General features: G+C 37.1%; 2 protein-coding genes across 4 annotated transcripts in view; one reads left to right on the forward strand and one right to left on the reverse strand.

The window, feature by feature from the left end:
* Window positions 1-20,205, forward strand: part of LOC126926795 (uncharacterized) — a 336,576-nt gene that overhangs the window by 290,877 nt on the left and 25,494 nt on the right. The gene's annotated exons all lie outside the window — the stretch shown is intronic.
* The window catches only part of LOC126926784 (uncharacterized), a 289,468-nt gene that overhangs the window by 163,264 nt on the left and 105,999 nt on the right, over window positions 1-20,205 (reverse strand). For 2 of the 3 annotated variants that reach the window (XM_050743128.1, XM_050743130.1), the window contains exons 1-2: window positions 19,047-19,175; window positions 18,750-18,907 (exon numbers count right to left, since the gene is read on the reverse strand). The gene's annotated coding sequence lies outside the window, so the exon portion shown is untranslated. Of the gene's footprint in view, window positions 1-18,749; window positions 18,908-19,046; window positions 19,176-20,205 lie in introns of those variants that run through there. The other variant, XM_050743131.1, reaches the window with a different exon arrangement.

Genomic DNA, 20,205 nt, shown 5'->3' on the forward strand with positions numbered 1-20,205 from the left:
CAGTGGCTTCATCTTTGCAACTTGTAGCGAGTTAGACAATGAGTTTCCACTATATCTCGTTTATCTCACGAGTAACCCGCGCATCTCGCGAATTAGAAACGTAGTTTAAAGTATCGATATGCAGTAAACCACTCGTGGCCATCAGCGACGTGCTTTTAACATTTTAGATCTTGTTTAGCAGATTCGCTTGTTTATGAGACTCTGTTGTCCTCTTTGATTTGTTCGCGCAGTATCGCCCGACGGAACGGAAATTGCAAGCTGCAAGCTGCTCTTGGCTTTATTTGCAAATTTATTCGTGCGCACATATTTCTAATTACGATTAACATCACCAAGCAAGAGCAACGCAATCGATTGTCACACGAATCTCTTGACACGTGCGTTTTATGGCGAGAAAGAGGCAAAACCGTGTCGGCGGATTTGGCACGACTTGCAAATTGCCAGCGTTACACGGTCAAGTGAATAAATATTCGCGTGTCTATTTCGTTCGTCGATGGAAAAATTTTATCAGCTCTGTAACTGATACGTTTTACGGCACGACGAACGATTTATAGCAAATTCTTAATGCTTACGATATAATTTACCAAGAGTTTATACCATCGAGTTTATAGGAGCTTGATCACCGGTCGAATATCCTGTCAAGGTATTTGATATTTCGAATTTACGTCTATATCGATAAAATCAGCAACACGGTAAAATGATACAGCAGTTGCCCTACGCGTTATTTTATATATTTCTATCAATTGCGTAGCATCGTTTTAGAAAATTACTGTAAGAAACTACTAGAATTATTTTCTGTTTATTATTTTACGTTTTTCTCTAATTTCAAACACCACGATCAAGTTGGAATAAAGTTAAATTGAAATATATCGATAAGGAGTGAAATTGCATGGCATATGTGAAAAAATAGACGAAATAGATTTTCATGATCTTGATGGCGTAAAGCGTCAAGCGTAATACTAGCAATGTCAATACTAATGTCGATACCGGCAGTAAATTGATCTTGGTGGTTTAACGCACGGACAATCAAGTGCAACCGTGCAACATGCGGATTTAATCAAATTACATTAGAAAATTATGTATGTACACGAACGATACATGGCATATTTAACCCTTTGTATTCCTGTGTGGAGTGTGACTCGACATCAGTTTTTACCTCAGGAACTCCTTTGTCGAGTCCCACTAGACATTCTTTCAGACCCACCTTTTTGTGAAACGCGCGAAAAAAAATCCAGGATTGCATGGAAGTTGTTCCAAGATATACCATACACTTAAAAATTACAAGGTACGACAATAGTGTGAATAAAACTGGTATTTAAATGAATTTGTTTCTTCCTTTGTTTATTTAAATTGTCTTCTTTTTTAGTTAAAGTAAATTTCAAATTGAATTTAAAAGCGTTGCGAGCTGCTGGTAACGAAATTGAAATAAAATTCGGAGTGGAAAGGGTTAATATCAAAGTCACCTAAAGAAATCGAAGTACCCGATATGATTGAAACTTAAAGACAGCCTCTCGTTTGACAAAACAATATTTTACCACTAAGTTCTTTTCTATCAGGTAAAAGCTAATTCTTGGATTATCGAAATCCACAATTACAAATATTAATTTCGACAAACGTTCTCGAGATCGAGCCTCCGTTCATCGATTAAAATATAAACTGTGTTTATCTGAAATTGCTCGTACATGCTGCGACGTAGAATTTTTTTTCAACGATGCTCGACAATTTCACTTTCAATTGTAAAAAATGTTACGCATCGAGCGGAAACGCCTGACTCGAAACGATAACGTTTCATCAGAAAAATCGGAATGTTTCTATTTTTCTATGTTTCGTAGAACTGGCGTTTCTCGTTCGTCGTTTAATTCGTGTTTTGAATGATGTTGAGTTTGACGTTGACTGATCGAAGAACGAGTGGATGAATTTGTAATAGAAAAGTATACTGAAATGATTAAAGGTATAAATATAAGGTATAAATTAAAGGTATAAATAAATATAAAGGTATAAATATAATATAATACTGATTCAGATCCTTAATTTTTTAGTATTACTAGAAAATGGAAGGATAGGGAGCACGTTCATAAATTTATGCAAAAGAATAGTACCAAAAAAGGTAAGCTTCTGGCTTTGGCTAGAGGCTACAGGGAACATAAAGAGAAATCTGTTTATTAGTTTCTTTGTTCCTAGACCTTGCAACCCAGGACATAATATACATTGAAGGGTAGGATAATATGCGCCGCTCCTTATTTGCAATATATCTGCGTAATAGCAATCTCCAGGCCATGGATATACATAAATAAAGATATAGAGTTTTTCATGAAGTTACTTCAACAGATGAAATATACGATAAATCGCAAGTTAATCAATTCTAAAACAGCGTCTTTTTGTGATTTTTTTTTTAGAAGGAAAAGAAAGAAACGAAGTTATTGAATTTTGAGGTATGTTTTTATATATATTTAACGAATACAAAAAATTTCTTTTTAAAGTAAAAGAAAAATTATAACAGCGTAAAATTATTTCTAAGCCTATTTCATGGGCTGCATTTTTCAATCGGCGTGATCCTCCACTGAAACGAAGAACCAAAAAAGGATTAAATTATTATATATTTTTCTTCTCGGTGGACTAAAAAAAAAGGCGGAAAATAAAAAAATGTGTTTTTTAAGAAGAAAGAATAAACTTCAAGGTGCTATAACAATTATTTAAATCAACTTTTTGACAAACTGTTTTAGTTCATCGAGAAGAAAAATATATAATAATTTAATCCTTTCTAGTTTTTCCGTTTCAGTCAAGAATTACGAGGTGAATCTTTCACGCCGACTGAAAACGATTAGAAATCTGATATAATTCTTTTGTTAACATTAAAAAAAATTTGTTGTATTCGTTAAATATATATAAAGCCACACCTCAAAATTCAATAACTTCGTTTCTTTCTTTCCCTTCTAAAAAAAATCACAAAAAGACGCTGTTTTAGAACATTCTAATTCAGGACACCCCGTTAAATAATCATATCGTCGAAGTACGTAAGAATTTAAAGCGAGGATCAGCTTCGTGACAGAGCTCGTCTCTGCGTACGAGCGATAAGTCAGGAAAACGTTGATATTTAACTAAAAGTTATTACCGTATACGCGTAAACGTGTTCCTGTCGCATCTACTTCACGCGCTGCAACGCTAGGCGTTCTGACGCGTCATAATCTTTTAGTCGGCTAAATGTAATATCAATCGTTAGTAGAGAAACGTGAAAGCATTTCGGAGTATTTCTATGTACGAGGATTTATCGAGAAAGATATTAAAAATACATTTATCAAACAGCTTACAGCTTAAACAACTGCACACGCCTCTCTGCCTGCGTCTTTACGTAGAAAATATTTTTTCTATCCAAGAGATGTACGCAGATTTTTCCAACTGACCGTATTTTCACTGTATTAAAAGGCTCTATACTACGAAACACGTAATACTTTCTACGAAACCATTTAATAACAAAAGCGACGTAGAAACGTTCGTTCTGTTGCACAGGCGAACGATCAAAATGCGTTTCTTTCATTTCACAGTTTTTACGGGATTCAGAGAGACCGCTGCGGATGTTAAACCGCGTTCGACAAAAATGGCGGAAGACGATTTATCTAAAGTTGTCAGGAAACGAGAACAGTTTATATAATTGGTGTTCGTATAATGGAAGCTTACCAATTTTTCTCGCTACGTATCGCTCTTTGCTCGAATAATACCAGCAAACGTTCCGTTAATTGGGCGTTAATTAAAGTTTTGTTTCAATAAACGCATTTCTACTCTACTTGTATTTTTCTCGATAAATCCCGTGTACGCAGCGAACGCTGAAATGCTTCTACGTTTCCATGCTAACGGTCCATGTTACCATTTAGCCGACTAATTGTCAGTGATTAATAAATTGTGATAATTGGTCGATAAAAAGCGAGTGATAAGTGAATTTATGATACGATTAATCAGCTCTTCCAGATCTCTTTGAAAGCGTGTGCCTAGAATGTGTCGCAAAAGGTAAACGGTGACGAGTATACTCGTCAAACACGGAGTACGTGTGGCTGTTATAACGTAGAATGAAATTGCAACGAAACGACTGTTTTATCTTGTAATTTTATTAATGTCGGCCTAACATTTGGCAATGGCGTAACTCGTATGATGTAACTGAGTGAGAAAACGTTGTTTATAAAGCTTAAAGTGTCGTGTATGGTAATACCCCATACAAAATGTTTTATGGAAACATCGATGGATCTCGAAGAGGAGTTTCGCGTTTTACACCTTTCGCTGAAAAGGCGGATGCTGAAATAACGTTATAATCCACATTATATGCAGGTGAGAGGTCAGTGATAAAAGATAAAATGTAAAGACACGATGGATCTGCTATATTCTACGTTCCATCGAACCACGAAATATCTTGGAGCCTTTAAAGCGTACGGAACAGAAAATTTCGTTATCGAAGCAGATGAGAATGTAACAATGTAATGGTGCAAAATTACAATACATATATGCGATATAAAAAGAATAAATCTGTTCGTTTCTCACTTGTCTTTTCAACAAAATCCATTATCTTTTATTATCGTAAGTCGGCAGCTAGAATATACGATTAATTCTAAAAATAGTGCAAGTGATTTAAGCATTTAAGAGGCACATTTTTGAACAAACTGCTCGTAAAATTGTACGACGCGTAAATCTCACTTTAGAAGATCGTATATTTTACGAAACGTTTTATTGCGTGTCGGAAAAATACTTTTTAACGCGCTCGAACGCCGAACGTCGAACGTCGAAACGCGTCTAAAAACGAGATACAGCGGCGATCGAAGGGAAGTTTAAAATTCACAAAACTGTGTACGATAACTGCACTAATTGCGACTTTCATCACCAACAACGTTGAAGACAGTCATCCGTATCAAGCTTGTTCGCAATCCAATTCTTCTTATCAATTACAACTTTTCTTTTTTTCTAAAACTGTCGCGTTTCTTTTATCCTTTTTTTTTTTTTTAAACTTCCTCTCGTCCTCCATCATATACGACTTGCTGCAATTTCACAGCCACCGGCACGTACGTGCCACAGAATAGACGACTATCGTCGACGATTTTGAACAAATTTTAGAAAGAAGAAAACTTAATAAAATTCGTGATGTATCAATTTGAAGCTGCCTCACCTTATCCGCCAACGTAGATGAAGCAGTAAATACACCGACGTACGGATACTGTTTGCAACCACTGGGCGTCTACATTTCTTTTCCACCCCTGTCTTTCCCATTCGCCCACACATTTTTTCCCCCGTCACGTATCTCGCACACACGCGTGCGCTATACGCACATACGGAGAATTACAGCACGCGAACCACACAAATCAGTCTCAATTACGAATTAATAAAGAAAGTCGATGTTTCCCGCGAAGATGGTCCGCGAACTATATCTTCCGGGTATTCGGACGTGATTTCCATTTCGAGATACGATTTGGAATGCCAAAATGAAATTAGCGTGGAGATTTACGTCCGCCAGCCGTGCGATCGACCGATTGCCTTGAAATTAGAGTTGATTGTGGAACAGATTGGAGTTTGTTACTGGCGACGGTTAGCAAACTGTGAGACGGATCGTAAAAAGGATTTCGTGCGGCGTATCCTCTGATTAATAGTCTTTTGAACTGTTCATTAAGACGAAACACTGCTGGATAATGGGCGGAGAGAATTTTCTTGAAATCTGTTTTGCTCCGCAGCGGGTAGACGATCCACGGATATTTTTGACTTGGACGAATTCTACCGACATCTATGGAGGCGTCTCCTAGCGAGCGATTCGTCGTAAGGTTGTTGGGGGCAGACCAATCGGATTCAAAAACCCGAGTACGACGAATTGAAAAATTTCGAAAGCGGAACAAAACCAATTTTCATATCAATGACTGAATCTTTCTGACGATTGGAAAATTGGACGGTTTCCCGAGAATTTCGTGAAACCACGTGTATATATGTCCGCGAATATTTTCGTCCAGTCTGAAGAATAAATGCACGAATAGAAAATTAGATAACAAACATTAGATCGAGGAAAGGCGTGGAAAACATTAAATATCTTTGCATAGACAATTTTTATCGGATTGTCGGGACGTTTTTATCGAAGTTTCAGTCCTTTTCTATTGCGATTATCTGTGTCGCGGAATGATTTACATAGAAATGAATTGAACAAAGGTGAATGTAGAATACGAAATTACCTTTTCCCCAACTTTCAAGCTTCCCCTGCAGTAATATAAAGATTCACGTTCCCTTCGTACATAAGATCGAATGTAAAACTTCTAAATAAGAAAGCCAAGCCCCATCTCTTTGAAATCAGAAATGGTCGATCACTTGAATCTGAATCTTAACAAATAAACATAGATGATGGCTTCAAAGGTTATTCGATATAAAGAATCTTCGAGTTCGTCATCGAATCTACATGCAATCGCGAAAGGTTAATCGCTGTTCCACGGAGTCTTTCTCGCCCGAAACATTTTACCCGTATTTTATTATGCATCGCTTCTAATTTAACCGACTTATCGAAACAAACGAAATTTACCTATTGCGTAAACTCTCTCGAATAGGACGATGAAGTAGCCGCAGGTAGGTAACTCATTGTCGGCGCATTGAAATTCAAATTCTACGAGACACCCGTACACCCGTACACACCCGTGGACAGATGGAACATTGGAGGAGACAGAAACGCGAAATTATCGGTAGCGGGGAAAGGAGAAACGAGGTTAAAATGGAAATATAGAAAAAATGTATGAAAGAAGAATGAGTCTAAATATCACATGGCAGAATTGAACTCTTCAGGTAGGTTTCTCCTTTCGATAGACCAGAGGTTACGTGCACTGCATTTAAATGAAAATTGAATTTCCTGTATACGTACTACAAAGTATAGAGTAATTTGCCCATGCGAGATAAAATTTCAAAAGGAAATTCACCTTCATTCTCTTTCTATTTAGTTCATTAGTTTCGGGAATAAATAATACAGACAGGTAATTCTATTTTACTTTTCGATCATTCTTTCGACCTTTACGTATTAAGCTCTTTATGTTGCCTGAATTTTCAATACTTGGGAAAATTATTCCCACAATCATGCAATCCAGAATTTCGATTAGTTTTTATTTATTTATTTATTTGAGACGTTAAATATTTCCAACTCTAATTTACTGTCGTTCGAGAAGAAGGCGCGAAAAAGTCGGGTTTAAATCGAATAGACGAGAAGAAGAAGGAATTTTATAACGTTTAAAGCCACGTTTTATTTAATTCTATGGAATAGGTTCGCGGAATATTTTCAATTATTCGATAAACTTAGTTTCTCGTTCGAGCATAAACATGCACTTGCACGTTTCGTCCACGCATTTCCTGCGATACCACGCTCAACGATTAACTAATTATATCATTGTAGAGTATATAGGCTTATTAATTAATATAATAAATTATTATATACTTCAGGTGAACGTACAAGCGCGCGTGTGTGTGATGACTTTATTCGAAAAAAAGAATTTGTTCTTGTCGTTGCGTTGTTCGTTCATTCATTATTCATCTGATTAGTAACATCTGGTTCTTAATACTCGGTCCTCATAGTAATAGCAGTAAGCTGGCTTAATTTTCCTCTAATTTTTAAAATAGTTTTAATATTCAAAGCTGTTTAACATTTTAATATTCAAAGCTGTTTAACATTTCATCCTTGGAACACTCTCAGTACGTATGTATAAATAGTGTGTACGTGTGTATTTTTTATCGTAGTTTAGGGTATCTTCCACCTCAATTTCCAAATAGTTTCCTTTAAATTCATTTTTATGAAACAATACTGACACGCAAGAAGGGTACATCAAACAGTCTTCGACTGTTACTTCCTCGTCGATTATTCCACATCACTTAGAAATATTATTTGAAATTTTTATATTTACATTGTGGATATACGAATATTTATATTTTTACGGTCACACTAAAGTGTTAAAACCCGGACAGATATTTGTCGTACTTTTTAAATATCCTAACGAAGATTATACTTTGAATGTCCTATATATCGTTGCATATTCTGTGAATTCTATGCATCCTTAAATTCTATTACTCGTTTCTTTTATCTTCCGAATCTTTAAACATTTCCCACACGTATACGCGTCACAATCTGATTGTTTCGCACAGAACATGAAACCGGTATACCTGGTCGTTAAAACGTCACCAAATTAATAGTGAAACGAACGAATGATGATATTCGTCACATCGTTATTGCTACTTCAACCAACAACCAATCTCGTTCTTTCTGCTCGAGTAAAAAGTCTCGTTAAAAATACCAGTTTTCATTTTATATAAAAAGGAAAAAAATTCCGACCTTACGATATTAATTCTATGCTAATTGAACGTAGTTATCTTCGAAGAAATTGGCTTGCGCGCTTCTTATGCATAAATGCAGCATTTCCGCGTAAGCTGATTCGTTGTTTGCTAGGTCGCGATTTAGCGAGCCATCGAGAGTCAAAAAGCTTCCTTTCTTTGACCCTTGTTCCAATTGGACCGAAACTACGCTCGTTACATCGACGGAAAAAGTACGAAAGATTTCGCAAATCGGAGGAGACGACGCTGGGAACAACGGAAAAGTTCCTCGAAACGTTTATCCGTGGTCGTATCTCGTGCGAGTAATTCCAATCGATGCCCGGGATAAGCGTGACCCGTATTCCATACCGCCGGGTGTTCATCGATGTCACTGAAATTTTCTCTCGCTTTCAACTTCTCTACGCTAGTTAATAAAGCGCGGCAATCGTTGCAGGGTATCTCTCCCACGCGTTTACGCCGAATCGCCTACAACATGAACCGATATCGCGCCTTTTTTCCTTTACTATTGCGCAGCTTCAACTACGACCTTTCCGCGACACGTATTTCAATGCTAGCGGCTGCGACAAAAGCCGCATGAAGCACGGCGAATTAAAAGCGCGTCAGAGTAACGCGGAAAACATTGTTCGTAGTTTTCGTTAAAAAATGATTTGCAAAGGAATTTTACCGTTGCAAAAACGGTGTATGTAAATGGCGGAGATAGGAACAAATGGATAATAGATTTTTTCTTTTGTAGCGCGGGCGATAATATTTAACTTTATCAGGTAAATAGAATACCCGCTCGTTCGACGAATTTTGTTTTACGATCGAGCCCCTATGACTTCAAAAACCTGCACGAGGCTGCAACAATTTTCTTTGATTCCTTTCGTTTCGCTGCCTCCTATAAGTGAAAATAAAGCTTGCTTTAACTCGAATCATCTACACGTCCGGATACGTTATTTTAGCTCTGTAACTCGAGTTTAGAACACGATCTAACCCAGCCCAGACTTCTACATGGCCAAGTTTACCTGTGCGAGTACAACTTCCATATTGCCGCTACTCTAACAAGTTGCTCTCTGCAACTCTAACTTTTCCAGCTATACGTTACGAGCCGTCAGCAACCAATCTTTCTTTCTATTGTTGGCATTGTCTGGAATAACCATAAAGATATAGAGATACAGAGTACGAGGGTCGTACGTTACCGTGTAAATGGATGCGATATGAGAATGGGAAGAGAATGCCCTGTTAGACGGATAAAGGCGCCTTTTGTCCTTGTTCAACGCTAATCTTACCAAGCCCGGCGAAACGACATAGAAAATTCGATTTAAAATTGTGCATTTGCCCTTATTCATTTCGTCAAGAGTTAGTGTTAATCAGGTACGATGGTTAATCTGTGTTACACACTTACGTATGTAGCTGCGATAACAAAACTTTCCAACGGTTTCGTCGATACAAGTATAACATCGAAGCGTAAGTGCCAATAGGCCTAACCAGTCATCGATATCCCTACAATCCCTCCAACGAATATTTGAAAAAAGGCGTGACGAAAATGACGTTCGAAGACGAAAATTCGTTTCCTTTTGTCGTCTCTCAATATCTCCACTGCGCACACGGTTGGTAGGCGTCCGCTACCATTGCCACGTGTAAACAGTCACGGACGAAAATGACGTTGGAAAAATTAAATTCCTTTCTTTTTGTCGTCTCTCAATGTCTCTACTGCGCACGCGGTTGGTAGGCGTCCGCCACCATTGCCACGTGTAAACGGTCACGGACGAAAATGACGTTGGAAAAATTAAATTCCTTTCTTTTTGTCGTCTCTCAATATCCCCACTACGCACACGGTTGGTGGGCGTCCGTGACCGTTGTCGTGTAACAATGGTCGTGGACGAAAATGAAGTTTGAAAACTAAAATTCCTTTCTTTTTGTCGTCTCTCAATATCTTTACTGCGCACGCGGTTGGTAGGCGTCCGCTACCATTGCCACGTGTAAACGGTCACGGACGAAAGGACGTTCGAAAAGGAAAATTCCTTTCTTTTTGTCGCCTCTCAATATCTCCACTACGCACGCAGTTGGTAGGCGTCCGCTACCATTGCCACGTGTAAACGGTCACGGACGAAAATGACGTTCGAAAAATAAAATTCCTTTCTTTTTGTCGTCTCTCAATATCCCCACTGCGCACGCGGTTGGTAGGCGTCCGCGACCGTTGTTACGTGACAACGGTCACGCACGCCCACCAACCGCGTGCGTAGTGGGGATATTCAGAGGCGAAAAAAGAAAGTAATTTTAGTTTTCAAACGTCAGGTAACAATGGTCGCGGACGCCTACCAACCGCGTGCGTAGTGGGGATATTAAAGGGCGACAAAAAGAAACGAATCGGATCAAGAAAACATTTGTTGAATCGAGAGTTGTACGTAAAGAGTCGAAAACGAGAATTGTTAATAAATATACTATTAAACATCTACACATCCTGCACCAAATAACCTCACGTATTTACCGTACGAATGTGCGTGCGTTATTAGACGAACGCATTATATATATGTCGGAGATGAAAGAGCACCGGAGCCTTCCCCTCGGAACTTTGGGAAGACACCTAGTACCGTAATTTAGATTTCACCATAGCCGTATTAAGAAAGCCGTTGTCATTCGATCCGACTGTACTTATTCGAGATTTATGATAATGAGCTCGGGCTCGAGGCGACAACCAGTCGCCGAACGTAGTCGCGGTCAAGGGGATGAACGTTTTGTTTAACCAAGGCAGGAAGTAACTCTATACGATGGTAAACGATGGTAACGATGGTAAACGTTTCAATGGTTTCTGTCCCGTGGCTCGCCACACGCAGACTATGCTTCGAGTAAGACGATTACCAGATGTTGATGCGTCTCCACAGTACATGTTCGGCTAGCCCGAGGACCCGCTATAAATCTTAAGATCTATTTAACGAAAGTCCTTCAAACCGACAAACAACCTTTGTTCCAACTACGGGAAAATTGGAGAAGTCTATTTTTCTCACGAACGACGCGGCCCGATGGCGACTTTCTCTTAAGGGCGGCTAGCACCCTTCCCCTATTTCCTCCAACTAAGTAACTCCAATTTCCCTCACTTTCCGAATGAAGACTTTTCTCCGCGAATCCGATGATCCGGTGCCCTTAGACACACCCATCGTAGTTTTCCTCGACAGCGTCACCGTGATGGAGAGACACTCTATCGTACGATTTTAACGACGATACAAGTAATTCTCCGATACGTAGTGCTTGTTCTGTGGCGACCTGAATATAACTTAGATTTCCACGAAGTATACACGTTCGACATCCCGTTGACCGCGGATTCGTTACCGGACCCGAGGCCATTGTCATAACGCCGCGAGTATCTAACATTGTGATTAATTACCAACGCTGTAATACCACTCACTTGTGCCAATAAACTCTACCATTGTTACACCGCATCGATGGCCAATATCAACGAAGATTCATCGAACACCTCCACCCCCAATCCTATCATCTAGCCGACATATATATTTCGCATTTTCAGTCTTCGTCGTCGTCGATCCTTATCGTTTTAAAAGTCGTACGGTTCCAGAGCATTTGGTCGCAGTCGCAGACCTTTCGGTTAGCGAGCTCGTTAGCGACTGTCTTATGAAACTCATGGCGAAGAATGAACCTACAGTTTTAGGTCTGAATTTAGATCACGAACGATCGGAACCACACTGAGACAGACGTCTGTCTTTCTTTGTATATTTACGCAAATAAGATCATCAAGTAGTCAAACAATTTGATGCTCGGATCTCGATGATTGCGAACAATTACATTTCTGTTCTATTAACCGATCTGAGTGTTCCATATTTTACCTTTTCTGCGATGTCGATTCGATATTAAGAATTTATTTATAACGTTAGAGGTATAAGGCTAACACTTAGATGGAGCGTAATTACAAGAATCTTTTACATATCGCAACTGAGGCTAAAATAACAAAAAAAGAATAAAATAAAAGAATAATAAAAATAAGGTTTTGCGTGTGTGTGTATGATTAAGCGAGAATACAAGGCAAGAGGGAGGATAATTATTGTAAATCGAGTTTATGGCCAGCAGTCTGAACATAAAGTATACTACGTTGCAAGCTACGAGTGAACGTAAAAACTGTATTACTACCGTTACGTTACAAGGCACACGCACGAGCGAAATGACAAAGTTAGGATAAAAAGATTAGAAAATAAAACCAAGCACGCTGTAATGGTATTTCGCGACGTATTTTATTCTGTAACGTTATATCTGGTATGGTTATACCTTTCGATAAAAATCACAGATAATAAACCGAGTCTCCGTTTCAGTTGTAAGAAAATAAATTTCATTTTGTATTATGTGACGTTGCACTTTGTACAGCAAATCAACCGTTTCTCATATTTCGAAATATACACATAGCGTTTTATGCGTAAGGAGAGATAAGAAGCACACGGGACACTTGTGTACGTACGTTGTAAAGGACTTTCAATTTTGCATATGTGTCAGTCATCACGCATGAAATAACCGGACCAAAACAGTGGATACGGCGATACGTGTTTGACACGGCCAACCAGCGTTTGATTTGCGTTGAAATCAAATTTTTCGGTTCAACTTCACCGAAACTTCTTCTTATTCTAAAGTTATTAATACCGTTGAAGTGGATCTCACTTCAAACAAAACTTTACATCTTCTCTCTAGTGTTTAGTTTCCTTAGTCCTGCGAGAGATACAATTAGGCCTCGGCATAACGATCCTCTTTCAGAGGCTTCTTTGGTTTCAATTATAGCACCGCGAAAATCATCGCCGACATACAGACAACATAGACAATAAAGCGGAAATGCCAACAAACCGAAAGGATCAGAAAACTTCGATAGACCTAACGGCCATCAATATATTAGGTTGTGTTTTTCTTTTACAGACACGTCTTTTACAACGATGCATCTTCATACAACATGAAACCTATTTTGACAGAACAAAATGGATCATACGTAATTCGATAAAATAATATAAAACGAAAAATGTTGTGCATCCATTATTTCCTTATAAAACGAAAGAAACTTTTCGAACGACCTAATATTTCGACATCACAGTCGTTGATCGTCAGTTAGCCACCGGAGAGTCAAGAGTGAAGAATCGCTAAAATCGAGAGTTGTCATATCGCACGACTGCTTTAAGATCAAGTTCGAGTTCAATGATCATCGTTTTCTGTTTAATCCACTGTAATTAATCCATCTATCGATACATCATCACATAGGATAGAAACTACTGGAAATCCTAATTTCTAATATTTCTCTCTTTAGGCCAAGATAAAAAATACATCAACAAATACCGTCGACATCTTTAGCTAATTATGCAATAAAGACGATGAAATCATTGAATATATTCGTTTAACCGCATCGCAATTATGGTACAGATATCTCACGACATTGCATATACACAGCCCGTACGATGGCCACGGACAAGTTATTTCACGACACAATACGTTTGTACGACGCTACGAATGCGTTATTTCGCAACACAATACCGTTCGTACATTCCCACGGACGAGATATTCCGCGCGTCTGTTTTTCCGCAATTAAGCACAGCTCTCGCCCTAATAAACAAACACTTGCTTTTATACGAGACGTTTTTGTCACATTCGGATACGTATTATAATTTATCTCACAAATTTCCTGCCTTTCTATCCACTGTATACGTCAGAGACGAAGATTTCTAGTAGAAACACAATTCCATTGATTTTAACATCCAGGTGAAATACGTACGATACACGTATTGCGTAATATTTGTATCATTATGTATGTATCATTATGTTAATACAAATCTATACAATATATTCTTACAGGATTTATCATAATCGACAACGTAACGATCTGCAATGTTCATGAAACTTCGAATCAAAACATCGATAAAAACGGGATCGACGAAGCAGAAAATACGAGTCCCGTCGGATGCAATCCGACAGTTTAAAATCTGTTGTTCTTGATATCCGATCCTACTTTAAAATCGAAGCGTTCGTAAACCGATTAAAATCATAACTGCTTAATTACGATAATCAGGTGAACTCATTGGCCAAGGATCAAGGGTCTAGAATTAATATCGAGCTTAGTTGTTGGGTCACAAATAGGTCGTATACACCCGCTTGATGGCTATTCGACGTGCTTTGACCATAAAGGTTCGCAATACTAGAGTATCTTCAACGAAACGCAGTGTAACGTTGCAGCAGACAATGAGAGGCACCGACGTGAAAACGTACATACTTCATGGCTGCTGTCCCTTCCATTCTCGCTTTCTTCTTAACTGACTAAGAACGAGGAAAGGAAAAAAGACTTGTTCTCGACTTTTCATTTCATCCCTTACGTTACACGAAGGCATTGTCAGCGTCTCTTTGAGATTTTGCTCGGCGCGTTTCTTTCGCGTCGCCTATCGTCGATGCGCGATATTATTCGATATCAACGAAACAACGCCATTAAGACACGTATGGTCTCGCCCTTGTAACGCCACTGTGGCTGAGAAACTATATTACGCGTGATATAAAACGTATTATAGCAACGTGATATAAAGCGATAAAAATTATGTGGTTTATATAGTTTGTATCTTCTACTTCTTTTAAGACAGGGAAATTTATAGCGGCGAGGATTTGTAGAGCGACAAGTAGGTACATACGTTGATTTTTAAAGGCTTGTACAAGATTTTTAAGCGGAAATTCAATTTCGTTGGATTCTGTTTAATTGGATTTGAATTTTTAAAAGGTAATGAATTTTCCCGATCGAACTGTTAGTTTAAACGCGGCCTTTAATTGTATCACGAACATTATTTTACGTTACTCTGCAACGTTTCCTCTATGTAATATATTCAATGTTTGTATACGCGATCTTCGCCTTAAGAATTACTCAAATATTTGGTTTTAATACGAAGGATTGTTTTAAAGATCATTTTCACCTCTATAAATATTTATTGTGTAAACCGTGTGTATAATTTGCGTAAAGCTTAAAAGATTTCCAATTTAACATTCGCACGTGAATTAAGACTGTTACTTGGAAAAATCATCGAACTCAAGAACCACACTCTTCCTCGCGTTCAAACTTATCCGCCTGTGCAGTTCGTAAATTCACTTCTTAGGTTTCTAATGAATTTTCAAAATAAACCTTCAACCTATCTATGTATGTATCTATACGATTAAACAAACCGTGGATTTTTATGCATTTCTAAATAATTTGTAGATATTATTCTAAATATCCATGGAACTATCGATTAAAGAATTATTATTCACGAGAATATAAGAAACAAAGATTATTAAAGTTATTTTATCTGGTATTACATGCGTGTAATTCGCGAGTCAATAACTTTATTTAATTATTTTGCTAAATTGATTCCTCGTCTCCTATATTTGCAGAAAGATATTTCTGTTGCGTCAAATACGTTTCCATTTTATATTATCTTCCACAGAGGTACTACATACGTATTATCTTTCTGTCTATCTTAACTTCAATTTTATTAACTCGTCGCTTGTTGACTTTGTCAAATGTCCTTTGTTTACTTTGAAGTTGCGAAGCACGGAAAGCTTCCTAGGTACGTGTCCCACTCAGTCTAATAAAAAACGTTCAGGTGCGCGAAAAAGAAAAACGCAAAGTTCAAACGCACGCTAATAGATGGCTATATTTAAAAAATTACTCATATTAAATATATTAAGGGCTAAGTGACTTCAATTTTATTAGCTCGTTTCCTGCTGTCTTTAATGTTGCGAAACAGGAAAAACCTTCCTATCGCTCTCATCTAATAATAAGTATTTGGGTGCACGAAAAAGTAGAAGATTCAAGCCAGGATCAACGGAAAGTTTTACTTAAAAAATCAAATATGAAGAATCGAAAAACTTTTATTCATCTCCGATATCTATTCATCTCTCCGAGATGTATCTTGTTAAGATTATCCTCCTTCGAGGATTAAGCGCTTCATGGCTATATAAAATGGTAACGAGTAGCGCCCTCTTCTAAAGTATTTAAAAAACAGGAGTAGGTCAGTGTGAAATTAAATGGCTGGAATTTTCAGCGATTTCCATAGACAGTGTCTTTGAAATACCTAATTCTCGCTGTTTCACGTATAAGCGAAATAGCGCTCAGCTTTCCAGCAAAAAGCAAATAGCTATATTCTGTAGTATTTGAAGCATCGACTGGCGAACAAATGCGAGAGGAAAAGTTTCGTGAAATTTACATCTTGAATTTCGTTATTTCATTTAACGCAGAGGGATTGGCGTCCGCTACGATCGATACGTTGGCAGATTTGCCTGCGGTTTCTAGCGATTGTCGCGACGATTCTAATTGAGTTTTGCGAAAGAAATGAAATTAAACGTTGGCCGTTAATCGATGGCTGGAAAATAAAATGGATTGCCATGATTCGTCGTATCCCCCGCCTTTTGTTTCTTTCTCATCTTTCGCGTTTCACGGTCTTCACCAATTACTATATAGAGCCGTACTTTTCTGCTGGCAACTTCAGTTTACGAGATTAAACATTAGCTGGTCCCGTTTCGTTTGATAAAACTGACATCTCATATACGACCTGAGGCATTCTACGAGCTTGGCGCAGGTTTAATAGAAATGTTCGGTAAATATGGACACAGATAGCGAATGTTACTTGTATAAACATTCACTCTGATCGAGAACTAAAAAATCTGGAATTTTCTGCTCTTGTGCTGAATTACAGTGGTTCGCGAAAATATTTGAATATCCCTGCAAACTCCTTGTGGACATATTATTAAGAATATCTTGATATCCTATCGATACTGTGACAAGATTAACGTATTATTACAATTTCAAACGAGTATGACAATGTATGTAAGAGTCGCAGGACATTTACTGCGATTATTTGTATGTTTGAGACTACTACTAATATTGTATACTAATTTTTCGTTAAGCATATGTTTGCAATAAATGCCTTGCAACGTCTATATATATATCGAATTGGTTTCAAATTTTCCATAATGTATTAATAACAAGAGTTCTGTAGAAAACGTTCGAATAATGTATTCAATTACACGTAATTGATATTGCCTATTTAATATAATCGGAGAAATAATCTCATTCATTTCATAGTCAATTCATTTTAAGAATTAGCGGGAATACGAGTACGTAATAGGAACTTTAATAATCCCAGAATCCCATAGGCAAGTAAAAAGAAATAATTTAATTGAATTTGCTTTAGTTCGACTTTATTTCTATTTCTTATTTAATGCAATTCTATTTTATTTAATTTTAATTTCCATTTTTCTTTCATTTTATTAATAATTTAATATAATCCTAGCTCAATAACATAAATCATATAAAAAAGGATATATAAATAAATCGGTACAATACGATGCAAGCTAAATTTATGTACCAAAACTTTGACAACACCTTATAGATACGATAACTGATTGGAAATTAAGTAAAAACTACTTGTAATAACCCGCATTGCTTGTCAGGTAGGAGAAGATATTCCATCAACAAATAATTTCGCTACGTTCGAAATCTTCTCGCTCCTTAATCCATTTTCTTTCTGATTACAATAAACAGCATTAATTCCGTTCTCGATTAATTAATTTTATCAGTAGTATACTTATATCATTCTATAAAACATTAAATAAGTGACATTTAAGTTAAAAAATTATTTGCATATTATTATTTATACACTTTTGTTTGCATATATCATTATAAAAATTAATGGAATAAACTAATAGGATAACATATTTCTTAAACAAATGGAAAAATGAAAAGTCGATGGATTTTCATTTAACAAGCGTGTATCATTTGTAGCATTATGACAACTTAGCGATCCATTTGCTCAGCAAGTACTATCTTCAATAACTAAATCCTTTTAAATTAGTTAAACCTTCAGTGTCATATTTTCCTATTCACTAAACGACATTTTTAATACGAATCAATTCGTTTCGCTAAAGACACTAAAAATTGATTATTAAAATAGAACTATACATTTTATATATTTTACACTAGTTCTCGTTGTCATATGATTACAATGACCTTAATGAATAAACGATCCTAAACAGTAACAGCATAAACGAGCTTATCTCAAGTATATCAATATTATACCAATATGTAGAAGTTTATATTTCCAAAATACCTGTCTTTAAAAGTAAAATAATAGCAAACAAGGCAGTAAATAAAGTAAACGATCGTATTGCTCAACAGTCTTAACAAATAAAGCAACGATGCTAAAAGTAACAAAAATTGCTCCATAGCATATGTCCTCACAATTAAATTACGAATTAAAAAGGAGAATAAGAGTAAAATTAACAAATCGAATGTAAGCAAATGAAAGAATCATTCTGTATTATGTTTCCCTCGCTAGTGGCGGGATATTCAAACTTTTAATAATGATAGCGTCTCTTCAATCAAGAAATCACACATCCAAAAACTTTTACCTCGTAATAACGGTATTATTATACCATCGAATAAGTAAAAAATTAACACTCACCAAGAAAACGGTATAAGCAACGAAGATTTACAGCTTGGCCTTCGCGAGACAATAGTGGTGGTTGGCGCCAGACAAGTGGTCGAGAAGAGTATGCCCTACTGCACAATCATAGGCGTAGATCGTGCACCCGAATTGTCCCGTCTGTCGATGGATATTACCTGCAACGACCTCCGTGATACATTTCTTGCGCTACGCGAATAGGTGCACCTGTTTGCGTGCCACTTAATATCGCGTACGCACGAAACAGCTCGAGAATTATCCACGAATTTTACGAATTCGCAGTTACTAATCGCTTACCAAACGTCGATTATGTCGTTAGCGCTTGAAAAGACATTCGAATGTAATTGTTGCAAAAGATAAAGGACCTTTGTAAAATAGACGATCCAATTCCTATCGCGTTCACAGTCGAAGCGGTACTGTGAGGCTCGTTGCGACCCGGCGTCCCTTTATACGATCGACCCCCGAGCTCAATAGCCAATCACCGTTACGCATTCTCCAACGTTCAAAATCCTTCCGTTGGATCCACGGACGGCCGATGTCAGTTATGTGAGGGGGTAAACATGGACGATCTGAATTTGATTCAATTATCCAAAGCGAGAGAAACGGTGTTTGAGTGGTGGCGCGAAAATTACCGATTTCGTTGCGCATATTGACAAAGTTATGGCGAGGGATCTGTATGGTATGTACTATATAGCTTTTCTCGCGGGCTATGTTTCTTTATATTGTATATCGAAGTACGCACCTAACGTTTCAAGAGAAGCTTTGCATGCCTTGTATAACTTGAACTGTAGTTTAGATTTACAACTTTACTTTAGTCTTTATGTTTTCTTACTTTTCAAGAGGTAATCTGCGATACTTGTAAATAGATACTACATATATATGTACGTTAACTTGTAATGTGTAATATTCCTCTTTGGTTAGGTCTATATTTTCTAACGTGACAAATATGTGTATGGTGGCTTGTACAAGTAAACTGATATTTTTAGCGTAATTTTACAAATTACAAGTCATAAATTATTCCTTTTTCCAAACAAGGAAATATACGAGAAAAAATAGAACAGATTCTTACGATTATTTTTGTGAAGTTTTGTAATATACGAATTAGCATTTTTTTTTTATTTTTTTTTTTTTATTGCATTTGAAAAAATCATGTATTTAAGTATTCACGAGAAAGGGGAGACAGAAAAGAAATGCAAAGATGGAAAGTTTCGAATATGTAAAACGTAGTGAAATCCGTAAATGATTTCATAACTGCTCTTGAACATTTCTTACAAACAAACGAGTCATCTCATACTTTCCTACAGGAGAAGTACATATTCATCAGAAAAAATTCCATTGATGTTGTCTATGAATGCTTATGCATCCAGCGAAGTCTGTGATTATTTTCTTTATCTGGAAACATACGTTACAGTTTTGAAGTTATAGTTTTACATTATTTGTTCACAATCGTTATAAA

This window comes from Bombus affinis, unplaced genomic scaffold (assembly GCF_024516045.1).
Source record: "Bombus affinis isolate iyBomAffi1 unplaced genomic scaffold, iyBomAffi1.2 ctg00000059.1, whole genome shotgun sequence".
Classification (NCBI taxonomy): Eukaryota; Metazoa; Arthropoda; class Insecta; order Hymenoptera; family Apidae; genus Bombus; species Bombus affinis.